General features: G+C 38.4%; 1 protein-coding gene and 1 long non-coding RNA gene across 9 annotated transcripts in view; both read left to right on the top strand.

The window, feature by feature from the left end:
- The window catches only part of col14a1a (collagen, type XIV, alpha 1a), a 367,796-nt gene that overhangs the window by 77,777 nt on the left and 265,331 nt on the right, over positions 1-24,688 (top strand). The window lies entirely within an intron of this gene.
- On the top strand, positions 3,914-8,970 carry LOC133600444 (uncharacterized). 2 transcript variants are annotated; one of them, XR_009814755.2, is made up of 8 exons: positions 3,914-4,387; positions 4,869-4,954; positions 5,048-5,260; positions 5,750-5,925; positions 6,310-6,384; positions 6,779-6,893; positions 7,643-7,833; positions 8,717-8,970. It is a non-coding gene; the product is annotated as an uncharacterized lncRNA (long non-coding RNA). The 2 variants fall into 2 exon arrangements; XR_012050366.1 differs by lacking the exon at positions 3,914-4,387 and having other exon boundaries at positions 4,512-4,954.

The following is a 24,688-nucleotide window of genomic DNA, read 5'->3' as shown; positions in this document are numbered from 1 at the left end:
GGGGAGGTGAACGGTACTTTGGGCTGTGGGATTGAGTGTGTTGTGCAGGTGTTTGAGTTGTATTGGCAGCTTATATGGATGGGAGGGGGGAGGTGTTTGTTATGCGGTATTAATTTGTGGCATATTAAATATAAGCCTGGTAGTGTTATGGCTAATAGAGTATATATATGTCTTGTGTTTATTTACTGTTTTAGTCATTCCCAGCTGAATATCAGGTCCCACCCGCCTCTCACAGCATCTTCCCTATCTGAATCGCTCCCACTGCCCTCTAGTCTTTCACTCTCACTTTCCTCATCCACAATTCTTTCATCCTCGCTCAAATTAATGGGGAAATGGTCGCTTTCTCGGTCCGAATCGCTCTCGCTGCTGGTGGCCATGATTGTAAACAATGTGCAGATGTGAGGAGCTCCACAACCTGTGACGTCGCGCTACTCGTCTGCTACTTCCGGTACAGGCAAGGCTTTTTTATCAGCGACCAAAAGTTGCGAACTGTATCGTCGATGTTCTCTACTAAATCCTTTCAGCAAAAATATGGCAATATCGCGAAATGATCAAGTATGACACATAGAATGGACCTGCTATCCCCGTTTAAATAAGAAAATCGCATTTCAGTAGGCCTTTAATCATGATGCACACAAAGGGTTAACAAGTAAAAGTCTCCCTGCAGACACTGTCTTTGGTTGTGTGTGTTTGTCTCCATCTCCGGGTATGAATTGAATGTTAGAGATGAGCAACTTCTAGATGTATGGGTAAATCCTGCTAATATCCAGATGAGAGGCATGATTTATAATCTGGAATAACTTTGACGAGTCGAGACGCGATGACATCAGGACATCGCGGCCAGCTCACAGTAAAGCAGCAGAGTGCTACTGAGCTGTGTGTTATCAATTTGCCGCGAAAATAGTCCGTCTGTGTTAGCGCTTCTAATAACAACATTGATAATATTTTGTTAATCTTCAGGTCACGATATGTATAAAGAGTATTGTTGGCGGGTGGTTGGATGGTTATTTAGAGGGTTTTGTGGGCGGAATAGAGAGCCCCCATTGACTGCATTGTTAGCAGACTTTTTATGTATTTATTTATTTACGAATAGGAATGCATAAAAAAAGAAAAATATGTGTTCATGTCTTACATAAGGATTATGAATGGTAGACAGCACATATCTCTCTAATTTTTTTCATATTTGCAGTATGACTGATCTGACACTATGATCAGAGTGCAGGAGTGTTACTCCTGTGACGTGAATCTACGGAAATTACCGAAGACTTTCAAAGCGGTATATTCAAAATGGCTGACCGAATTTGTGGCATTTTGTGATGTTTAGATGGTATTTTCACATATTTTGCGGATTGTAAATACAATTGGATATGGTTTAATGAAACACAGTCAAGCATGTGAAGCCAACTTGTTTTTCCACTCTACTGGTACTTTAAATTCAATAGTGTTTTTCATCTTTTTTTATCAAGGTGCTGGCACTTCCAACTTTCTTAGACCACATTGTGGCTTATTTTGCTGTCATAATAAAAAACAACAACAACCTTGTGGTGTAACTATGTTAGTTAGCAAATAACTACAGAGTCAACAATTATGATGTTATTGATGGGGGGCTAAAATGGGGGAATTGATTGATTGATTGAACTTTTATTAGTAGGTTGCACAGTCAAGTACATATTCTGTACAATTGACCACTAAATGGTAACACCCGAATAAGTTTTTCAACTTGTTTAAGTCGGGGTCCACTTAAATTGATTCATGATACAGATATATACTATCAGATATATTCATGGAACATGGGGGAAAAAGGAGCAAGCTAAAGTAGACACACTTTGTGAAGAAGACACTTTACAAAGAAATTTAGACTTCCACAGTTTGTTAATATCATAACAAGCCTGAGTCACAAATTCTTTTAGCGCAGGCTAACAGACTAGTTTGTTAGGCAACATGTTTGGACGAATGGCATCCGAAAAGGTTCCCTATAAAAAACCTGGAGCAAACCTTTTGCAAAAAAACTAAATAAATCCTATGAAAAACGGGCCGTGTATGCAAACTGAAGTACCACTGTGTGGTAAGAGCCTCATTTGTCTCATCAACCGCATTATCATTGGGAATCCCATCAAACAAAACCAAGCATTGCAGTTTATTTCCTTCTAAGACTTTTGCATTTGTCAACTGATCATATGTGTGTTTTCAATATGCTTATGTGTTTTGTACTTTTAAAGACATCAACCATTCTTGTGGCCGAAGTTGGAACGCTTTCAACTGCTCCTTGTAGACAAAGAATTCTGCCAAAGTCACTTTTGGCTAACCACTGTGTTTTGCATTTTTGTTGGAAGTGTGAAAGACTGGAACAGAAAAGTTTGAAAAAGGCAGAATCTCATTCACTCTGTGGTTTTGTTTAAGCACACTTGCTTTATTGTAGGCTGGTTTAGTATTCCGTTTTTTTTTTCAGCTCAAAGAGGGAAAATGTATTATAAGGTGTGAAGCAAAGACCTCGGGTCATTAAAAGTAGGGATGTCCGATAATGACTTTTTGCCGATATCCCGATATTGTCCAACTCTTTAATTACCGATACCGATATCAACCGATACCGATATCAACCGATATATACAGTCGTGGAATGAACACATTATTATGCCTAATTTGGACAAGCAGGTATGGTGAAGATAAGGTACTTTTTAAAAATAATAATAAAATAAGATAAATAAATTAAAAACATTTTCTTTAATAAAAAAGAAAGTAAAACAATATAAAAACAGTTACATAGAAACTAGTAATTAATGAAAATGAGTAAAATTAACTGTTAAAGGTTAGTACTATTAGTGGACCAGCAGCACGCATAATCATGTGTGCTTACGGACTGTATCCCTTGCAGACTGTATTGATATATATTGATATATAATGTAGGAACCAGAATATTAATAACATAAAGAAACAACCCTTTTGTGTGAATGAGTGTGAATGGGGGAGGGAGGTTTTTTGGGTTGGTGCACTAATTGTAAGTGCATCTTGTGTTTTTTATGTTGATTTAATAAAAAAAAAAGAACTATACCAATTATAAAAAAAAAACGATACCGATAATTTCCGATATTACATTTTAACGCATTTATCGGCCGATAATATTGGCAGGCCGATAATATCGGACATCCCTAATTAAAAGTAATTCAGTCTATGTTTGGCTCTAAAAATACAAGAACATTTGCCCCCTATCATTTAAATAATATTTACAACTGTGCGTTAAAGAGAGAGATGCAATCGCCTCAAGCCTGACCTCAACCTGTGTGCAATTTTTAGATTTGTAACTTACATCAGATTTGATGGAACTGTGAATATGTTCCATTGCAAATGACCTGCTTAAGTGCAACTGATTTTAGGCTATTTCTGTTTAAATTTTACAGCTGTACATCATTAACAATACATGTTGTTAAACATGGAAGTGTAAATGATTATGTAGGAAAAGGCTCTGGCGGCTAAGCACACTAAGCAACATACAACCCTGCAAAAAATGTTCTATAGAATCTCTATAGAAATATATAGAACGCTATAGAATTTCGTCGGAATTTCTTTAGAACTGAAGATTCTATAGAATATGTATTCAAAATTCTATAGAAATTCTATAGACATCAGCTTCATGTGCTGGAAGGTCTTTTCACTGTTCTATAGAGCTGGGAATTCTATAGAATATCCTATAGATTTTCTATAGACATTACATTATCTGATGAAAAGTCCATAGATTGTTCTATAGAACTGGGCATTCTATAGAATGTCTAACAGAAATTCTATAGACATTACTTTATCTGCTGAAAGGTCTATAGATTGTTCTATAGAACTGGGCATTCTATAGAATGTCTAACAGAAATTCTATAGACATTATCCTTTATCTGCTGAAAGTTCTATAGATAGTTCCATGGAATAAAATTCTATAAAATGGCAGCAGCGCTATCACCATAGCATTGATTAATCTCATTAAGTTGATTCACCAGACTTGAGCTTGTTTTTTGAACAATGCAGGATGTCTCCCTCAATTATGAAAATGTTAATTTTGTATCATTCAAAATTGTGAGGTGTCATTTCAAGGCGGACACCCAGAACTTCGGCAGACTTTATTTTTAAAAGTATATTTATTCCAATAAATCAATTTATTTTTATTTTTAGAGTTTTTGAGTTATCTATAAGTAAAAAGTGTGAATATTTTCGTAACTTACTTTTTTATGTGATAAAATTAATTTTATTGGACTTCCAACATAAATTGATTTAGCAAAACTCAGTTCAAAGGTTTAAATCAGACCTAAAACGTCAGGACCCGCCCACGTACCTGCATGCAGCTGTGGAACAAGCCCAGACACGTTTCTTCACGGAGCCCAATAGGAAAACACTTTACCGAACTCATGTAAGTAACAATTTATATTGTTAAAAGTCAGTATTTGCCAGGATTTAAATGTATACATTTTCAAAAGCATGGTGCAATGTTATATTTAGTTTACTACTTTTCCCGCCGTAACATTACAAACCCCCCCCCCCCCCCCCAAACACGATAGATAGAACTGCTCTCGTTTTGTTATAAAATAACAAAACTGTTTTAAGGCTGCAATCACAACCAAATTCATGTATAGTTGGTAATAATCGCGTTGTATCAATGTTTCTCATATCCGACACTAATAAGTGCGAATATGTTTCAAATCAACTTTTTTTTTAAATTATTTATTTTTCCCCTTCGCGCTTGCCGTAGTTGCAAAGCAGATTTCGCGGGCAGTTTGAGTTGGTGATGGCGGCCACAACGTCCATGTTGACTTCACTCGCTCTTTCTAAGCTGCCCAAGTCACGTCGGAGTTCATTGACGGTAACTTTGTTGGCTTAAACATCACATTTAGGTTTAGGGTCTTCTAGGCGCGATGCGAGACGTCACAAGCGGGCTAACGTTGAGCCAAACAGCAGCTTCGAGGCACGGGCGGAAATGGTGAGCTAGCAAAACTAGCCTCATTTATTATTATTAGTAGTATTATTATCATCCCTCCATTGTTTGTAACGTCAGGCTTGTGTGATCACACAGAGAAGGAGTTTGGCCCCCAGTCAGGTCGCCAAACGGAAGCAAGGGGAGGATGATCATCGAGACGAAATATAGTATATTAACCACGAGCGGTTCTCGAGAGAAGATGAATGGAGAAAATTGGGACAGTGATGAAGAAGTCCAAGTTCCATGGCCACTCAACAAAGCAGGAGGAAGGAAGCAGTCACAAACCAAATACGTGGCAAGAATTCTGAGGTTTGGTGGTAATTAATAAACAGTTGAAAACTTTTCAATTCAATTCAGTAAAAAGTATACGTTTTACCAGAAGTACATATAAATATAGATATATTTAATATAGATATATTTAATGTACTTCTGATTTTACACCTTGAACTTTCGACTTTGTTTATGTAAAGTTAAATTTAATTAATATAATTTTTTTTCTTCCATGATTGATAGTAATTTCTCATCAGTGCAGCCCTGGTATACTGAATGTTTCAATCTGCAATGCTGAGGTGATTGTCATGATAGTACAGACTTAACCTTGACAATTTTTTAATATGGCTGTAAGCCTGTAAATAAGGGAAAGTAAGGTGAAATTTGTTTCTCGCTGAGGTGAATTTCTGAATCATCAGAACTGTAGGTATACCAAAGTAATTTAGTGATAACAATCTGCTGCTGAAATGTATGACTAACTGTACAGTTTAATTTAGCTTAATGTGGCACATATTTGTTTTTACACAGAAGACACACGTGAACTGACGCCATATTTGAAAGCCGCTCAGGATGGCAAGGATGTACCCCTTACTGGTGATTTGGAATATGGCAGAGGCAAGAGAAACAAACAGCCAAAGTCTTGGTCATCAGACAGTGAGAGCAAGGATGAAAGTGTTGAGGAGACTCTATCTGACAGACAGCAGGTACTTTTATTTCAGTGGTGTTGTCGCGATATGACCGAAATAGTGTTGAAAGCGACGTTAAACGTTAATTCACTCACTCACTATTTCAGTGGTGTTTCAACTGTGTGAGGTTTTGTAGGATTCAATCCCATACTTTTGAAGTACCTTGTCAGTTTTTCTTTATCATAAAAGTTAATCACATCATGTTTCATTGTAGGCTTTAAAGTTATTGAATATTTTGATTCAATTCGACCAACTCAGACAGAATAATATTCAAGACAAATTGAGGTGTTGACAGACTTTCTGCATGTACTCGAAAATCTATCATTTCTGCAAACATATTTCTTCACTTCAATGGCATATAAAAGAACTGAACACGTTTTCTTGTTAATCTTGATTTTTCAGAAGAAAAAGAGGAAAGTAAGCCGTACAGCTGTGGGATATGATGCTCGGGCACAATTGAAGGCCCAACTTGCTGCTGTGAGTACATGAATAGAATAGAATAGGATTTTATTGGTTAATCAAAGCACCCTCTCGAGGCAAACAATCACAAGTGCCTAGCATTCATTTGAAATCGAGGACGTAAAAATTGCATCCCTGGCAACTGGTTTAAAACACAAGTTTATACTTTTACTTATATGAAAATAACACTACAAATACCTGATGAACAGTGCCTACTGTGTGAATGGCTTACTGCTACATGTACATGTAGCATATTCAAATTAATGTGCCTACAAGGTTGCTTATACATGTAAAACTTATATGGTGCTGTCAGGGCCGTATCCAGGACAAATTGCTTCCGGAAAACATATGAGCGCCCAAATTAATCATAATACAAATTATTTCATTTGATTTACTATTTTGACATTTTCAGCTGGGAAGAACTTCACCGAAAGATACATGTACAGAAATGGAATCCCTGAAGAAGGAAGTCCTCCAGTTGAGAGAGGAAAACAAATCCCTTCGAGATGCATTGAGGGTTGTTGAAGGTAGGTTTTCTTATTCTAGAAGTATGTTATTGTAATTATCATAGGTTGATGGAAAATATGCTTACATGTCGATGTATGAAATAACTTTCTTATTACTGTATTTTCATCTAACTTTGGCCTACGGGTATTGTCGTCATGTACGGCTGTCCATCCGTCACCGCAATATTTACAGAATCGTTTCATGTACGGAAACCAAACTTGTTACATCTATTTATCTTAGTGTAACAAGAAGCCTATCGAAAATGAGTCGTCTCGGACAATATTTTCCAGAGTTATGCCCCTTTTTTCCAATAAAAATCCATTTATGATTTGGGATAATTTCAGAACTGTTGCATATACAACATCCTAAGTTGTGATGTCCTCCCCTCTAAATAAGGGGAGGACATATGGTACTTGTTTGTTTGTCTGTCTGTCCGTCCGTTTTTGTGTGTTTCTCTTATATTAGCAAGAGTTACGTCCCTTCCTTCTTGATATTTTGTCTCAGCTGGATATCTGATTAATACTTGACCGACAAATATTAAATCTTCGCGTGGTCAGGATGAATTAATATATATGGTTATATATATTTTTCATCTTTGATTGCTTCCTTACCATGTTTCCCTTGACTTGAACAAGATTCCTATCAAAATACCCTTACATTATGATAGCTGGGGTTAGAGCCGAGCGGTTTGGATATCGCCAGCTTCATGTTATTAATGTATTTTTTTTTTAATTGTGTCTGCATCACAATGTACTTTTTTCTATTAAAGGACTTCCTGGCCTGCTAATGAAGATGGACGACTTATCACGTCAGGCAACAATACTATCAGCTCGACGTCCTGCTGTCGCTCTGCCAGAGAGGAGCTGGCCAACAGCAGCTTGACAGGAAAAAAATCCAATGCTTTTAAGGATAAGCATGAGAAACCAAAACTGGATGACAAGAAAGTGTCTGCTATTATTGGTGAGTATAAGTTAAATCAATCTGATTAAAACCATATCCACATCAGGGAAGTGGATCTGACCCTTTTCCTATCTCCAAGTCGTTCCGTGATCGTTTGGCATGAAGTATAGATATCCATAGCTTCCAGTCTGCTTGGTCCATGAATTGACTGCGAGATGTTCGTTTTGACAGATTTATAGGCATGGGTGGTCACATTAGCTTTGATCTCGTCGGAAACCAACATCAAGTGACAAAGCAAAAACCGCAGCGCACGGATATCTACACCTTTTTCTCGTTTGATATCTTATATCGGCATTCTCCGCCTTACTATTTAACAACTAGCGTCGGGAATTTCCGTGAGTTCTGCTGCAAGTTGAGAAGTGAACGACTTTTAGATAGGGAATGTGTCAGATCCCCTTCCCGATGTGGATATGGTTTCAATCAGATTGAAGTTAAATATTTTTGTTAGAATTCTATTAATGCACTTTCGTGATTGTTCGAACGCCATTGGGGACACCCATCAAGTACACAACAAGATTCACAAGAAAGTGAAATCCTGAAAATAATTTGAAAAATATTTCACACACTGAATGGATTTTCTATATAGCTAATGAATAGTGTACATGCACTGTCAGAATTTGATACAGATTTGTTGCAGTTCGTAAAGCCTGGCATGATTGCACCACATATGATTTTGTGTGCGTCAAGCAGTGCAAGTGCCTTACAGCATAGAAACGCGTGATATGCAATGTATGCAGTGTGTTGACTATCCATTGCATTGATTAAATGATAGACATCACTCTCTTTATCGAGCTGAAAAATGCCATAGTGTAACTCATTGCATGACAGCTAGTGTCTTGGTGTCTGCAGACACTAATTCTGGTATATTTTATTGATCTTTCAGATTTTGTGAAGAAGCTCCATCCCTCAAGTGAAGCAAATGTGACAAAGAAAATCATTGGAGTGAAACTGAACATTGCGCAGAAAATGGGAAAAAAAGAAGGCCTCAGAAACAAATTCTGCTGGACGTCTAGCCGTCTCTAACAGTCGGGGAAGCGCGGTGATCATGTTGATTTATGCTGCTGACATTTATTTATTACGTCAAGATTTGAGTTACATGTATATAATAAATACAAGTCAACATTCATTCAACTGCAATATTTGTCTTTCTCCATTGCCAGTGTTAGACCACAGATTTTGTAGAATGCCTGCCCAATCATTTCTACATCATTCTGAACCGTATTCCACAGAAAGCCATTCCATAGGAGCCTGTTCTATAGAACTACTCTTTAGAACTTTCTTCTATAGCACTATTCTTTAGAGGAGATCTATAGAACCATTCTTTAGAACCCTGTTCTATAGAACCATTCTTTAGAACCATGTTCTATAGAACCATTCTTTAGAACCCTGTTCTATAGAACCATTCTTTAGAACCCTGTTCTATAGAACCATTCTTTAGAACCATGTTCTATAGAACCATTCTTTAGAATCCTGTTCTATAGAACTTCGGTCCTAAAGTTCATTAGAAATTCTATAGAGATATTCTTTAGAAATTCTATAGAACTTCGGTCCTAAAGTTCATTAGAAATTCTATAGAGATATTCTTTAGAAATTCTATAGAACATTTTTTGCAGGGAATAAAAAACAAATCTATTACACAGACAAACTGCTTTGGCATACAGATGCTAATGTAATTAAGGTGACATAAAACATAATGGCATGCACCATTCCAGCAGTACCTCTAAAACGCCACTCGGTAACATTATCGCTTGCAAGCTGTCTTGAAGGGTTAGTAGTTTTACTTTATTTCAGTTTTATTTGGTTTTACAGTGGTTAACTCTCCTGTTTGACAAAAGAAAAGAAAACTAGTCTAATAGTTAAAAAAAATCGTCTCAATAATATTTTTCCTGCTACTACTACTCGTCGGCAGCAGATAGAATCCTTACGACTGTTGCGTTGATGCTGGCGAGGAGGCATGATGATGCCGATTGTTCGTCCGGTGAGGACAGCAGGAACTCCAGAGACAGCGTGCAGGTAGGACAAATGATTTATTTGCATAAATCATACACGAAAACAGAAACGAACAAAACAAGCAAACACAAGGAGAGCGTGCCTAGCACAAGGAATGCTAACGGAATAGCAACACACAGGGAATGCATAAGGCAACGCTTAGCTTACGGAACACAAGGGATGAATGTGACAGTTGCGTAAAGCAAACAAAAGGCAAAATAGCTCTCTGATTAGTGCTTGGGGACAGGTGTGAGTCCCGAACACTAATCAGATGCAGGCGAAAACAATCAGCACCATGACAACCAAGACAACACAAAACAGGGGTGCTGAAACAGAACTTAAACCACAAGTGACTCAAAACCCAAAATAAACTATGATCCAACACCGGATCATAACAACGACTGCTTTATCAAAACCTTTCCTTAGTGTTGTCACATGTTGCTGGGTTTATTATAGTGCGGCGCTGGGCGTCAGTCGAGTGAATGAACGCATTGCGTGTATCTGATCTTTTGTGCACTTTGGCGCTGACATTGCGGATTAGCAGAAGGTGTTCTTTCATGTTCTGCTGTGACGTGTGGGTACTCCGCTCTCATGCAGTGTCACGTATATATTTATATTATGTTTTCAACAGGGGTATACGCTGATATAGTGTAACATGTTTCCACTGTCAGCATGGGATAAGCATGTTACCTTACAATAAGAAAGGTATACGATCATCACCTCTTTGATAGTGTGCTTTTATATTTTTTCGATTGGAAACATTTACCCTATAGCCATCATTTAGGTTACTTATTTGAAGAAATGAAATGTGGTAATTTGATGTACTATAAAACAGCTCTTCGCCCTATGCTGCCTGTTGCCTTCACTTCTGAACTTGTATACCTGACTGGTTCATCATTTTACTGTAATAGTCAGTGACATAAACATAATAATTATGGACACATACTGTAGATTTGTTTTCTTTTGTAAATTGGCTATTCCTGCTAATTTGTGTCTCCTCCAAAATTAAATCAGAAAGAATGTTGTGGTCATACTAAAAAATGTGTTTGTTTTTATTATCAAAGCAAACAAATTCATTACTGGTACCTGGCAGTGATGTATTTTCATTGGAAATCGACCTTAACCAGTGTTTCTCGAAATGTGATCGCTTTTATTTGGGCAGCTGTGTACTATTAGATTAAAGTATTCGGTGTGTGTGTGTATGTGTAACAGATGTGGTTCAGTAGTGCCCAATATTTAAACAGACAGTGATCTCTTATTGAGGCCAAATTAAAATTGAAGCAGTAAGTCATAACTGTTGGGTTATTTATTTTTTCTAATGAAAAGAACATATATTTAAATATGTTTAGAATATATTTTTAAACATTCACAGCTTAAAATTTCCCTATCATATTATAGAGACCGTAAATTATCAAAAAGTCAGTTTCCTGTAACAAAATGCATTAATCTAGTTGGGAATTTTGAAGAAGCTCTGGGTTGAAAAAGTATCATAATCATGAGCAAGATGACGATCGTGTTAGACCAGGGGTCGGCAACCTTTACCAGTCAAAGAGCCATTTTGACCAGTTTCACAAATTAAAGAAAACAATGGGAGCCACAAAATTCTTTTGAAATTTAAAATGAAATAACACTGCATACAACGTTTTTTTTTTTGCTTTGTGCTATGTATAAACCAAGAGTCTCAGACACGCGGCCCACACCTTAATATGAAAATTGAATGTTAGTGCGGCCCGCGGGTTTTATATGAATGGCGCTTGACAGCGTCATACTTGTCAACCCTCCTGATTTTTCCGGCAGACTATGATTGTCAAGGCAACTGTTCTCTCGAACGTGCCGTGATGGTACAGCATTTAGCGCCCACTAAAATCAGCGTGCCGGCCCAGCCACACGTTGTATGGGGCTTCTGCTTGCTCACGTAAGTGACAACAAGGCATACTTGGTCAACAACCACACAGGTTACACTGACGGTGGCTGTATAAAAAACTTTACCACTCTTACTAATAATGCGCCACACTGTGAACCCACATCAAACAAGAATGACAAACACATTTCTAGAGAACATCCGCACCGTAACACAACATAAACACAACAGAACAAATACCAAGAATCCCATGCAGCCCTAACTCTTCCGGGCTACATTATACACCCCCGCTACCAAACCCCGCCCACCTCAACCGACGCACAGAGGGGGGTGGTTTGATGTGTGAGGGAGCAGGGTTGGGGTGGGGGCAGGGTTTGGTGGTAGCAGGGGTGTATAACGTAGCCCGGAAGAGTCAGGGCTGCATGGGATTCTGGGTATTTGTTCTGTTGTGTTCATGTTGTGTTAAGGTGCAGATGTTCTCCCGGAATGTGTTTGTCATTCTTGTTTGGTTTTAGTTCAAAGTGTGGCACATTATTAGTAAGAGTGTTAAAGTTGTTTTAAATGGCCACCGTCAGTGTAACCTGTGTGGCTGTTGACCAAGTATGCCTTGCTGTCACTTACATGTGCAAGCAGAAAATGCATATAACAAGAGGCTGGGCTTGCACGCTGTTTATACAGATTGTAGAGGGCGCTAAATGCTGTACCATCATGGCACGCCCTTATTATTAATGTAAGGGTGAAAATCGGAGAATATTAATCGGGGGAGGGGGGGTCGGCAAGTATGCGGCTGAGCCGCATCAGACTGATCAAAGAGCCGCATGCGGCTCCGGAGCCGCGGGTTGCCGACCCCTGTGTTAGACATGAAAAGAAAAAAAAAGAGAACGATAATCATCAAAACATTTTTCATGCATGAGGTGACCTTTGTTCTGAATACTGTAAAACCTTTTAACACGCCACGAAAGTTGTACATTTGGAGTTCAACAGCAATTTTCCAGGAGGAATATGAATTAATTGGACTAAATTCATTATTTGAAGTCTTGAAGTGGAAACTGTGGTCATGCGGAACCCTTTAGACTTCAGCTCAGTGAAAATCTAAAAATATACGGTCAAAAGATAAGCCTCAAAAGTCAAACAAAACTTTGAGTTTACATTCTTATTATAAATGAAGACACACAACTTCAGCACTCTGCACATCTAAAATAATAACTCAACATGTGTGTTGCTTTCTTTCTTTTTTGAGTTTATGGGTGTGATACCAAAGGGAACAAGTGATGGCCATGAGGAAAAATATGATGATAATCCTATAATTATTGTGATGTGGGAACAAGGTGTTGTGACTTCTCTCTTAAAATGTTTACCAAAATTCACAAGCCAATATAAAAGATAAACTTACAGGAGTAAATAAGGTTGCTTTGAGTCAAAAAAGTTCAGTTATAACCACTGAAAAGTGTGTGAGAAAATCAATCATACCATCGAACCTGCAGCCTGCACTCACAAATGAATGTCTTTGCACAACAAAGGGCAAAAACCTATCCCTTTTGCTATGCTACAGTTCTTTTTACATCACATGTATAATGTGATGAGAGCAAAGTGTTGCCCTCCTCCCTAGCATCCAAGAAGCTTATGACCAGAGCGCACACACAAAAACGCGCGCACACACATAAAAAGAACCCAGGGGACCCATGTAGTTAAAGTTGAACCGGAGGCCAATGAGAATCTGTTGACATTCAGCGCTCTGATAGTGAGAGATGTATTGGAGTCCATCACCTCTACAAAGTCATGTCTGGAGTCAACCTTAATGTCAGATAACCTTAAGTGAACTCCTTCCACTCTTAAACCCTTAACTGGTCCTTACCATGTATTTACATATTTGGCCCTACTAACAAAAGATGTCAGCTTTCAAAAAAAACTTCTGTAGAAATTAGGGCTGTCAAAAGTAACGCTATAACGAGTTAAAGAACATTTCCTTTAATAGGGAAGTGCACTTTCGGGGGTAATTTTCCCATCAACCGCAAGAACACATGCCTTTCTCTTTTATGTGCGGTCTAAATATTGTAAAAGTACTAAGGATTGATCTACTCCGCCTGTAAAGCCATCTAAAAAACTTACAAAATCCGCCAACAATATTCCATTTTCATGCCATGAAGTGCATATTAACTAACCTACAGCGATATTGTTATTGTAAGAGCTAACATCTAGGAACTACTTTTCTGCCTTCGTGACACATCGCCTTGCTCACACTGCCCCCCCAACCTCTCGTGAGTAGCCAGCAACTAGCTCCTAGTGAGCTTTACTCCGGGTCGCAAACAATAACGTTGGTTGCGACCCGGAGTAAAATAAAGGAGAACCTTGAGCTGCTTCTGCTGATGCTGTATTGCCTTTGAGTTGGGAAGAATTTGTGTTTTCTCATAGATTATGAATCTCACCTGTATAGTAGAAGGTTGTGGCACCAAACTAGGAAGTTGGTCAACTTTGAAAACCCACACGGCACCAACTTAATATTACAAACCCCGTTTCCATATGAGTTGGGAAATTATGTTAGATGTAAATATAAACGGAATACAATGATTTGCAAATCCTTTTCAACCCATATTCAGTTGAATATGCTACAAAGACAACATATTTGATGTTCAAACTGATAAACTTTTTTTTTTTTGCAAATAATCATTAACTTTAGAATTTGATGCCAGGAACACGTGATAAAGAAGTTGGGAAAGGTGGCAATAAATACTGATAAAGTTGAGGAATGCTCATCAAACACTTATTTGGAACATCCCACAGGTGAACAGGCAAATTGGGAACAGGTGGGTGCCATGATTGGGTATAAAAGTAGATTCCATGAAATGCTCAGTCATTCACAAACAAGGATGGGGCGAGGTTCACCACGTTGTCAACAAATGAGTGAGCAAATTGTTGAACAGTTTAAGAAAAACCTTTCTCAACCAGCTATTGCAAGGAATTTAGGGATTTCACCATATACGGTCCGTAATATCATCAAAGGGTTCAGAGAATCTGGAGAAATCAGTGCACGTAAGCAGCTAAGCCCGTGACCTTCGATCCCTCAGGCTGTACTGCATCAACAAGCGACATCAGTGTGTAAATAATATCACCACATGGGCTCAGGAACACTTCAGAAACCCACTGTCAGTAACTACAGTTGGTCGCTACATCTGTAAGTGCAAGTTAAAACTCTCCTATGCAAGGCGAAAACCGTTTATCAACAACACCCAGAAACGCCGTCGGCTTCGCTGGGCCTGAGCTCATCTAAGATGGACTGATACAAAGTGGAAAAGTGTTCTGTGTTCTGACGAGTCCACATTTCAAATTGTTTTTGGAAACTGTGGACGTCGTGTCCTCTGGACCAAAGAGGAAAAGAACCATCCGGATTGTTATAGGCGCAAAGTTGAAAAGCCAGCATCTGTGATGGTATGGGGGTGTATTAGTGCCCAAGACATGGGTAACTTACACATCTGTGAAGGCGCCATTAATGCTGAAAGGTACATACAGGTTTTGGAGCAACATATGTTGCCATCCAAGCAACGTTACCATGGACGCCCCTGATTATTTCAGCAAGACAATGCCAAGCCACGTGTTACATCAACGTGGCTTTATAGTAAAAGAGTGCGGGTACTAGACTGGCCTGCCTGTAGTCCAGACCTGTCTCCCATTGAAAATGTGTGGCGCATAATGAAGCCTAAATTACCACAAAGGAGACCCCCGGACTGTTGAACAACTTAAGCTGTACATCAAGCAAGAATGGGAAAGAATTCCACCTGAGAAGCTTAAAAAATGTGTCTCCTCAGTTCCCAAACGTTTACTGAGTGTTGTTAAAAGGAAAGGCCATGTAACACAGTGGTGAAGATGCCCTTTCCCAACTACTTTGGCACGTGTTGCAGCCATGAAATTCTAAGTTAAATATTATTTGCTAAAAAAAGTTTGAGTTTGAACATCAAATATCTTGTCTTTGTAGTGCATTAAATTGAATATGGGTTGAAAAGGATTTGCAAATCATTGTATTCCGTTTATATTTACATCTAACGCAATTTCCCAACTCATATGGAAACGGGGTTTGTATATGGCTCTGAACTCAGTACAAAACCACTGCAACATCACTAGGAAGCATTTTTATCCGAGGAGTGAGGATTATTCTGAATTTAGCAGCTCAAAGAGAACACAAGTTGTCTTGTTGGCATCTCATCAGTCGGCATCCCAGCGAGAGCGGACATTGTGAGTCACTGATTTATGTTCTTATTTGAATCGTTTAGAAACGGTGCTACATGATAATGCTCCAAGGCTCTCATGAAGTCTGGCGTTCGTAGTAGCAAACACAGAAAGTGCTCTCAATGTGGTTGTTGACAATGGTTTCACGGAGCAACGAACACTATCATTACTCTGCGCTCTGTAAAATCAATCCGCCCAAGACAAAAGTTATGATAATGCTTAAAATGACCAAAATACTCTTAAGTATTACATGTTATCAGGAGTAGGTGAAACATCTGGTTGACTGGTGCAGAACCAACAACATGGTCCTGAATGTCAACAAGACCAAGGAGATCATTGTTGACTTCAGGAACCACCAGTCCAGCAACGCTCCACTCTTCATCAACGGCACAGCGGTGGAGATAGTAAGCAGCACCAAGTTCCTGGGGGTGCAGATAACTGACAACATAACCTGGGGCATGCACTTTTTGCGTCGGATGAAAAGAGCACAGCTCCCTCCCCCCATTCTCAGCACATTCTACAGAGGCACTATAGAGAGCCTGTTGACCAACAGCATCTCTGTCTGGACTGGAGCCTGCAGTGCCTCAGACTGGAAGTCTCTCCAGAGAGTGGTGAGAACGGCGGAAAAGATCATCAGAACTCCTCTTCCTCCTATCCAGGAGATCGCAAAAAGGGCTCAGAAAATCTGCAAAGACTCCTCCCACCCCCACAAAGGACTGTTTTCACTGCTGGACTCTAGAAAGAGGTTCCGCAGCCTCCGAAGCAGAACCTCCAGGTTCTGTAACAGCTTCTTCCCTCAGGCCGTACGACTCTTGAACGCATCATAATTAAATTATCCCCTCAACTCCCCCCAAAATGGATTAACTCGCTGGAATAAAAAAGACAATATAACATACATCCATAAACGTGGACGCATGTGAAAAAGTGCAATATATTTATCTGTACAGTAATCTACAGTATATATTTATTTATATATATTTATTTATTTTATATATGTATTATTTATATATATTTATTTATTTATATATGCACCTTATTGCTTTTTTATCCTGCACTACCATGAGCTTATGTAACGAAATTTTGTTCTTATCTGTGCTGTAAAGTTCAAAATTGAATGACAATAAAAAGGAAGTCCAAGTCTAAGTCTAAGTCTATTAAATACATAGTTACAGTATGTATATAAAACGGTGTGGAGGTCTTTGGGTGCTTTATGCATTATTAGCCACCTCTTACTAGCAGTTTTGTACTATTTGGAATGCACAGAAAAGGAAAAGACGTGTTCTTGTCTCACATGAGGATTGTGAATGATGAGCCAATTCCCCCAAAAATGCAGTTCCCCTTTAACAACACAATTGTTTTTGACGTGCAAATTGTCACGGCGGGGTTGCAGCTTGCTGCGCGGTTGTTCTCCCGGGATGCAAAACAGACAACTCCGGACGACAGCGTGAAGGTAGGATTTGATTTAATCTTTGCAAATCATAACACATACCAAAAAACAGGAAGCAAACCAAAAGTCGCACGTGAAGCCAAGGTACAAACTTAGCATAGGACACAAGAACCTAGAAACAAGACATGAATCTTCGTGCCTGTTGCTTGCAGCCAACAATGACGCCACACTGAGCGTGGTGAGCAGGGTGAATAAAATAGCTCTCTGATTAGTGGTTGACAGCAGCTGAGCGTGGGACCACTAACCAGAGGCAGGTGAACCCAATTAATCCCCATGGTGACCAAAATAAACCCAGGAGTGCACACAACAGGAACTAAGGGAGTCCAAAACTAACAGAACATAACTAACCAAAACATGATCCGGACCACGGATCATGACACAAATAACTTGCGTGTGTCCTTTGTGAACCTCGGTCTATCCCGTAGCGTGTAAAACTGCAGCTGCGTTTCTGTTGATGTTCAATCAATCAATCAATCTTTATTTATATAGCCCTAAATCACAAGTGTCTCAAAGGGCTGCACAAGCCACAACGACATCCTCGGTACAAAGCCCACATACGGGCAAGGAAAAACTCACCCCAGTGGGACGTCGATGTGAATGACTATGAGAAACCTTGGAGAGGACCGCATATGTGGGTAACCCCCCCCTCTAGGGGAGACCGAAAGCAATGGATGTCGAGTGGGTCTGACATAATATTGTGAGAGTCCAGTCCATAGTGGATCCAACATAATAGTAAGAGTCCAGTCCATAGTGGGGCCAGCAGGACACCATCCCGAGCGGAGACGGGTCAGCAGCGCAGAGATGTTCCCAGCCGATGTTGAGCCACAAGCACTCTCCAGACAAAGACCAAAGCCATTTTTTGTCCACAGTTTTCTGTGAGCCGAGTCATCACCGGAGAAATTGCCAGTCGTCAGCTGCCCGCTGCTGCTGAAATGCTTGCATTCCGAGAGGCGGAGCTTAACTTCCGTGTTTATATACTCGTTTAGTGCATTAATGAAACAAAATGTAGATTGTTAAAATAATGCTTTAATTGTCAAAGATGTTTGGTAATGTAATGTGTAATATTTCTACTTAAATATATGGTAGGGAGGACACATTAGCTGGCAGCCTGAAATTTGTCATTTGAATTTTTTTTCATTCAATCAATTAATCAAGCAAAGTTTATTAATATAGCCCGTGATTACAGGTACCACAAATCACTGCACAAACCACAGTGACATTCATGATAAAGTGAGATTCCAGTCCATTGGGGGCAAGCAGAGGGTTGTAGGAGGTCTTTATCCAGGCCATAGAGGAGTGGTCCACACCAGGTCATGACTTAAAACAGCTAGCACTTCGTCCAGTCTGGATATATCCGTGGCCATCTGGTAACCTCTCCTTCCAGGAGAGGGGGGCAAAAAAAGAGAAGCGGCATGTCAACTGTCTAAAACAGAGCCTATTTATATAGATGAGTTTTAAGGTGGGACTTAAATGCTTCTACCGAGGTGGCATCTGTAACTGTTGCCAATAGGGCATTCCAGAGTACTGTTTTAAATGTGCTTTATAAATAAAGTTGATTTGATTTGATTTGATTTGGAGCACAAATAAAAAATGCTCTAGAGCCTACAGACTTTTTTGGGTTTTGGCTAATAAGCCGGCATTCTTGGAATGTAGGTTTCTGGACGGAATGTAGGGAACAATACAATCAGCATGGTAAGATGTTGCTAAATCGTTTAATAATTTGTACGTAAGTAATACAACCTTAAAGGACAACTGCACAACCCAGAATTTTGCCTATCGTTCACAATCATTATGGAAGACATGATGATGGGTGATCTTTTTTTTAATGCATTCAACATATTAAATGAATGTGATCAAAGTTTGCTTACAATGGAGCCTATGGGAGCCGTTCAATTCTGCCTATAAACCCCTTAAAAACACATCCAAACACCTTTCATTAGGGTTTTATATACATGAGTGATTATTATAAATGTGCCTATTACTGAATTACACATAACCATATGTAATTCAGTATAATTACATATGACCATATGTAATTCAGTAACGGGCACATTTATAATAACATTTAATATTTGCATATTTTGATCATTTCAAATTTAAAAAATGCATCACGTTTGCTTTTTTTTCTTCTTTATCCTTGTTGTGTTGGCCTTGCGACAAGGTGGCGACTTGTCCAGGGTGTACACCGCCTTCGGCCTTAATACAGCTGGGATAGGCTCCAGCACCCCCCACCACTCTGAAAGGAACAAGCGGTAGAAAATGAATGGATAGATGGATGATTAGTGCTCACTGCAGACTTTATGAGAGCCAACAAACATAATAAAACATCACTTACTGTGCCAGGTCTGCGGTCAGTAGGATGCCGACTGATAGGATGTTCATTTATTCCCATTTAGATGAAGAATGACTCATAGTCCTCACAAACAAACAAGCTGATTGTGTGTGTGTGTGTGTGTGTGTGTGTGTGTGTGTGTGTGTGTGTGTGTGTGTGTGTGTGTGTGTGTTTGTGTGTGTGTGTGTCTTTCTCACCATTTATAATAAATGGCTGTCAAAGTTTACCAACTTGTTGGTTTAGCTCTTCAGACTTATTCTGTCCAGGTGAGATGCATGATTGATGATCTACAATAAACTTCCAGAGAGCAAGGAAGCGAGAAAGCAGCAGACCTAGGGGTGTAACGGTACGTGTATTTTTATTGAACCGTTTCGGTACGGGGGTTCCGGTTCGGGTCGGAAGTGTACCGAACGAGTTTCCACATGGACATATTAAGTAGCGTAACGCACGTTGTGTAAACAATGCACACCGAGGCACAACACACGGCATGCGAGCAGCTAACGGGCTACGATAGACTGACCATACGTCCTCTTTTCACCGGACATGTCCTCTTTTGCGGAGCTGTCAGGGCAAAGTTTCTTAAATGCCTCAAATGTCCGGCATTTTGAGTTAGGGTTGCGTGTATTTTCAATGTACGTTCAGGGTTAAGAAGGGGTTAAAAACAAAACAAATTGTGCGCGCAGCAGCATTCGTGAGGGAGGGGCAGAGACAGAGAGAGCGAAAGAGTTATGATAAACGCGCATGCGTCGCCAGGCTCTGCTTTTTATCCATAGATTTATCAGATTACATTTTTTATTATCTATAGCAGGGGTGTCAAAAGTGTGCCCCGGAGGCCATTTGCGACCCACAGCTAATGTTTTAAAGGCCCACGGCACATTCTAAAAATACTATTAAAATAAACAAAAACATAACAAAAGTGAAATAAAAAAGCTTAAAGGTTAAATGTAATTTATAAAAAGTTGCAATGTTGACTAATAAAACAAAGCTGTTTTTTTTTCTTTCAAACTGTCATTGCTCAAAACATAATATTGAATAAAAATCAATGTTATTATGAATTATTGACCTATCCAAGGTTCCGATTACTTCACATTAAATATTCCACTAAGGAAAATATTTTTGGTGGAAGATTTTGCAAAATTGGTAAATAAATAACCCAAAGATTTATATTTTGTTGTTTTCTTACTGTACCGAAAATGAACCGAACCGTGACCTCTAAACCGAGGTATGTACCGAACCGACATTTTTGTGTACCGTTACACCCATAAATTCGATAATTTAAACATAGGCACTCAAGCTTGTGATCATGGTTGCCGCTATAAATAGTTTGTCTGTTTTGGCCCTTATAATAACAATATCACTATTACTTGGTTAACATTTAAGTCATGAAATGTAGATGTAAAAATAAAAGTATTGTTGGCACTTTTTGAATGGTTATTCATTGGGTTTTATGGGCAAAATGGAGGACCTCCCATTGGCTCCGCTGTAAGCAGACTATATTTATTTAATATTTTGATTGCATTAAAAAAACAAAATCCATCCGTTGTCATGTCTTTCATAATGATTGTGAACGATAGGCAAAATTCCCCAAAAAACTGCAGTCCTTTAAAGTCACATCTTAAGTGAACCGAGAGCCAGTGCAGGTGGGCCAGTATAGGCGTAATATGATCAAACTTTCTAGTCCTAGTCAAAAGTCTAGCAGCCACATTTGAACTGACTGTAACCTTTAAATGCTGGACATTGGGAGACCCAAAGTAATACGTTACAGTAATCGAAATGAGATGTAACCAATGATCTTCGCGTCTGTGGTGGACAAAATAGGACAGATTTTAGCAATATTACAGAAATAAAATAAGGCTGTTTTCGTAACACTCCTAATGTGCAGCTCAAACAACAGAGTTGAGTCAAAAATTATACTGGGATTCTTTACTGAGTCACATTGTATGATTGTTTTATTATCGAATTTCAATTTGGTATCCTTAAACAGGTGCCTGAGTCTAGCATGACCAATAATCAACATTTCCGTTTTCTTAGTGTTAGGTTACAGCAAGTTGCTGGACATTCATTGTTAGATTTCATTAAGACACACCATCAGATGACTACAATCTGGTATGTTGGTCAGCTTTAGGGGCATGTAGAGTTGGCAGTCATCAGCATTACAGTGAAAACTAACATTGAATTTGCGAATGATGTTGCTTAGTGGCAGCATACAATTGCTGAAGAGAGCAGGTCCAAGCACCGAACCCTGTGGGACTCCGCACGTTACCTTAATATACTCCGGGGTCATGTTATTATGGGATAAGAGTGCATCCTTTCAGGGAGATAGGAGTTAAACCAAGAAAAAGCTAAGTCTGACATACCAACACATGATTTTGTGCGTTCTAATAGAATGGTATTAGCAATAGTACCAAAAACAGCACTGAGATCAAGTAGCAGCAACATGGATGACGCATCAGCATCCATAGTTAACAACAAATCATTAGTCATGTTTGGGATGGTCGTCTCAGTAGAGTGATTTGCTCTGAACCTCGTCTGGAAGGGTTCACAAAGATTGTTAGATGCTAAGTATTCATTTAGCTATTGTACAATAATTTTTTCGCGGATTTTATAGATTAAAGGGAGGTGGGACACCGGCCTGTAGTTTAGTAGGAGGTCAGAATTGAGGTTAGGTCTTTTGAGCAAAGGGTGAATAACCGCTGTTTTGAATGCTAAGGGAAGAGTACCTAAGGAAAGTGATAGGTTATTAATATTTAGAACTGATGGTCCTAATATTACAAACAGCTTTTTGATGACTTTTGCAAGAAGCAGGTCAAGTAGACACGAAGTTGTTTTTTTTGTCTGATAAGTCGTGAGAGTTCCTCTATTGTTACTTCTTCAAAACGAGTGAGATTTTTTTGAAAGCATTGGCTGTAATGCATACATTCATATCTATATGGTTCTAACGGGGTATTTATGTGGATATTAAAACAGCAACAAATTCGGAAAATTATTTTGGTAACAGTAGAAGGGAAAGTCATACACATATACAAATAGACGGAGTAGACATCAAAACGGTAAAATAAACCATATTTTTGGGAGTATTAATAGATGATCAAATGAACTGGAAATCTCATATACAAAACATACAACATAAGGTGGCAAAAAACATTTCAATAATGAATAAAGCAAAATACGTCCTGAGCCAAAAATCACTTCATATTCTCTACTGCTCGCTAGTGTTACCATATCTGAGTTATTGTGCAGAAATATGGGGAAATAACTACAAATGTGCGCTACATTTGCTAACCGTGTTACAAAAAAGATCAGTTAGAATAATACATAATGTTGGATATAGAGAACATACAAACCCTTTATTTATTGAGTCAAAAATATTCAAGTTCTGTGATTTGGTAAAATTGCAAACAGCTAAAATGATGTACAAAGCAAACTATAACCTGCTACCAAAGAATGTACAACAATTCTTCTCAACTAAAGAGGAGAAATATAACCTTAGAGGAAAAAATAATTTAAAACATGTACAGTATATGCACGTACAACACTCAGAACTTTTAGCATATCAGTATGTGGAATTAAATTATGGAATGGATTAAGTAAAGAAGTTAAAAATTGTACTCATATCATCCAGTTCAAGAGGTTGTTCAAAATAATAGTGCTTACAAAGTACAAAGAAGAAGAATTATGAGAAATATTTCCAACCTTATTGGAAATAAGATATTTTTCATCTCAGTATGTTAATAATGACTGAATTAATTAATTAAATATTACAAAACTGTTGTGTATAATAATTCATAGATGTTATTTTATTATATAAAAAGGTCAGTAAATGATTCTATATATTTGTAAACGCTCTGAAGTGGGAAAGGGGTAGGATTAAATAAGCTTTGCTTCTTCCTAATCCTTTTCGGGCATGATGTAAAATGAAATGATATGAAATTGTGTGATGTATTATGCTGTAAGTGTGTTCATGTTCGAAATAAACTAAAGAAAGAAAAAGAAAGAAAGTCTAAATAAGGCCCAGGAGGGTGGTAGACAACAGCCAGGTGGAGTGGTAAAGGTGTAAACGACCTCATAGTAAGAACCTCAGCTCATTTATATTTATCACTTAGGCTCGGACTAGGGTTAAGGTTTACATCAGAGATTAGTGTGACCCCTCGCCCCTTTTCAAGGGGAAGAGCTACATGGGAACTCATATTGTTAAGAGGAGATGCCTTGTTAAGCAGAAAATAATAATCCGGTTTCAACCCTGTCTCGCTGACCGATGATGCTAAGATTGTTGTCTCTAATGACCACATTAATTAATTAATTAATTAATTAATTAAATAATAATGCTTTGGGAGACAATCATCCAATATTTTTAAAAATATCTGATATTGTCACCAAAATAGTTTTTGTCCATTTTGTGTTCAGCTGTTTAAAATGCATAATGTTTAAAAAATAAACATTTGCTAAAGCAAAGTAATTGTACACTCGCATGTTATTTAGTATTGAAAAGTTGATCTGTCTAAAATACTTCATATATTAAAACAAATCTATCCGTCTGCGATTAATAGTGATAAGCAATGTCAAAAGGCAACTGTTGTGTTCCATTTCGTAGGACATATTATGCCCAGACTGCCTTTTCAATAAAAGGACCACAACTATGGAACTCTTTACCGGACACTTTGAAAAGTATACCTGCACTTGTCACTTTCAAAAAACAAACAGAATTATGGCTAGTTGAGCAACAATCGTGTTCCCATGTTTAGTTTTTACTCATTTTTACTAATTGGCTTTTATCAAGTTAGCACTTTGTCTATATTATTACTATTATCAATACTATCGACTCATTCTATTTTTTATTTTCCTATTTTAATGATGTTGGATCTGTGTTGTTGTTGTTGGGGACAAGTGTTGTAAATTAGCTTTGGCTACAAACACTATGATGCATATATTGGATAACAGTTTCAGATGTCTATGTTTTTGTATCTGTCCCTATTTCAAATAAACCTCTATAATAATAATAATAATT

This window comes from Nerophis lumbriciformis, linkage group LG04, assembly GCF_033978685.3.
Source record: "Nerophis lumbriciformis linkage group LG04, RoL_Nlum_v2.1, whole genome shotgun sequence".
Lineage (NCBI taxonomy): Eukaryota > Metazoa > Chordata > Actinopteri > Syngnathiformes > Syngnathidae > Nerophis > Nerophis lumbriciformis.
The sequence above is the reverse complement of the archived record's forward strand: the minus strand, read 5'-3'. Positions and strand labels throughout refer to the sequence as shown.